The sequence below is a fragment of the Elaeis guineensis genome, chromosome 9 (assembly GCF_000442705.2).
Source record: "Elaeis guineensis isolate ETL-2024a chromosome 9, EG11, whole genome shotgun sequence".
Taxonomy (NCBI): Eukaryota; Viridiplantae; Streptophyta; class Magnoliopsida; order Arecales; family Arecaceae; genus Elaeis; species Elaeis guineensis.
In genome coordinates this window covers 24,737,839-24,740,020 of record NC_026001.2, presented here as the reverse complement: position 1 = coordinate 24,740,020, position 2,182 = coordinate 24,737,839, and the positions used below count along the sequence as shown (strand labels likewise).

General features: G+C 41.7%; 1 pseudogene; it reads right to left on the bottom strand.

Moving 5' to 3' along the window:
• Window positions 1–352: 352 nt before the first annotated feature.
• On the bottom strand, window positions 353–1,104 carry LOC140851537 (NAC domain-containing protein 86-like; annotated as a pseudogene).
• Window positions 1,105–2,182: the final 1,078 nt, after the last annotated feature.

The following is a 2,182-nucleotide window of genomic DNA, read 5'->3' as shown; positions in this document are numbered from 1 at the left end:
GTTCCTTTTGCTGTATCACTATAGGATTTCTTTAAGATTTCATATGCATGAACTATCCATGTATCAGTTATATTTTGCTGCCTTTTGAGAGCATCTTGCATAGTCTGATCAATAAGTTTGAGAATTCACTGTCTGTTAGTTATGTTTGTGGATTTTTCATGCGTGTTGGCTGGTATCAGACAAGTGGGAGTCAGCAAAGGAGACAAAGCAAAGTATTAAAGCAGAAGAAGACCAAGAAGAAGAAGAGAGGGAGAAGAGTAAGGCACCTCTATCCTTCTTCTTTTTGCTGCGGGCTCCAATGTAGCATGAACAACTGGTTTTATTTCAGCGCAACCCTTCCGAGCTTTTGGAGTCAAGTAAATCTTGCAGATAACCCAGTCATCCAGCTGCAATAAAGGACAAGAGATGCAAAATTAGAACATCAATTCCTAGAATCAAGAAAAGATAAAATTGCAAGAACATTGACGGTTATTTAGGGTGATATGCACCTTATTGCTGTCGCTCATCACATCAGCACTCCCTCTCCTTCTAAGATTCTGTATAGAGAACTCCTCCATCAGCCACACCGTCTTCTCCTCTCCACCCTTCGAGTTCTGTTCCATGTAACAAAAACTCTGCTTTGACCCGATGGCGTTATTCTCGGAATCCAGGACCGTCCTGACACCTCTGGTGGCCTTCCATCTTCCCAGGCCGGCGCGCCGAGATGCGCGGCTGGTTTCGCTTGCACCAGGATGCTTCCGAGTGGTAGAAGTGAAGAAGAACCACTCAAATTCCCTGTTTGCCATGATATTCTGCCCTGAAACATCCCAAGAAAATCCAAAGAAAAGGTTAATTAAAACCCCAAATCAAGAACGAAGACGATGGAGCAGCACAAGATTACAACCCCCAAGAAAAACCAAAGAAAAGGTTAGAGACCCTAAATTAAGGAAGAAGATGATGGAGAAGCTCAAGATAGTTACAAGCTAAGTCCTTGGGATGGTTTCCATAGACGTCAGCCTCCACAATAACATCGCAGGGAAGAGGGCGTTGGAAAAGCTTTTCCTTGAGGTAGGTGACGAGGAGATCCTCATCACTCGGTCTGAACGAGAAGCCCGGCGGCACCATTGTCGTCCCAGCGACTTTCTTGGACTCCCAGCCTCTCAGACGAAGATCGGAAGATTGAGGACCAAAAGATCGCACGAGAGAGATAGAAAGCGGGAGAGCGAGTTCGAGAGGGAAAAGGAAAAGGTAAGGGGGAGCTCCGGGCTGGGAATATTTATATGTTGAGGTCTATTTAACGGTCATATTTTTTTTCGAAACACCGCCGGATTGGCTGCGGGAGAAATACGGGAGACAGCTCATCTTTAGTGGGCCGTTACGTTCGCTGGACATCTAGAGTTGGCTGGCCTGGGCCTAACTCAAAGTATCCCGTAACGTTCCATACTTGGGTTAATGTTGGCCTTGGGAAACCAAATATTGCGTTGGGTCGGGTCTACCCTATTTCTATAAGAATCCTATTGAGGCCGAAGCTTAACCTGAGACTACATCAATTGCCATTCTGATGCAAACAAAGATAATACGTTACACCCTCAACCCAAAGCAACTTGAACTCCATTAGAATTGTTATGACAATGTCATGTGATCCCTTTAGTGTATTTACTAAAACGGATGCAAATCTAGGCAACTGGGACAAGGTTTACTAATGTTTGTGGATTTTTTCTTGTTTGGATTTGTAGGGTCATGAATGCCGATTTGTAATTGTGGGATTTTTTTTTGACAGGAATACTGTGTTGGCAAATTCTGATAATTAGAACAAGTTTCAGTAATTATGTTTGATGGATTGTTATGTTTGAATTTGTAATTATGAAATCAAAGCACTCTGTTTGTGTTGGTTCCGGAATCATTTGAGATTAAATTGTAATTTAAATATATTGTTCCACTACAATTCTTTTTTTTTTTTTCTTTTCTCTTATAATTAGAGTAGGTGAGACTTGATTTCTGATATTCAGAATATTGGAGGATTTTGAGTTGTCTGTGGTTCAACTTTCTACATCTTATCAATGCCTTAAGAGATGAAGTTTCTTCTTTGAAACTATTCCTGATGATTTATTTTGCATAGCCTTGTAGACGAACCATCTTCATAATTCATCGAATTCTGTAACAAATACCAGCAATCATTGATAAGATGGTGTGACTCGAGACT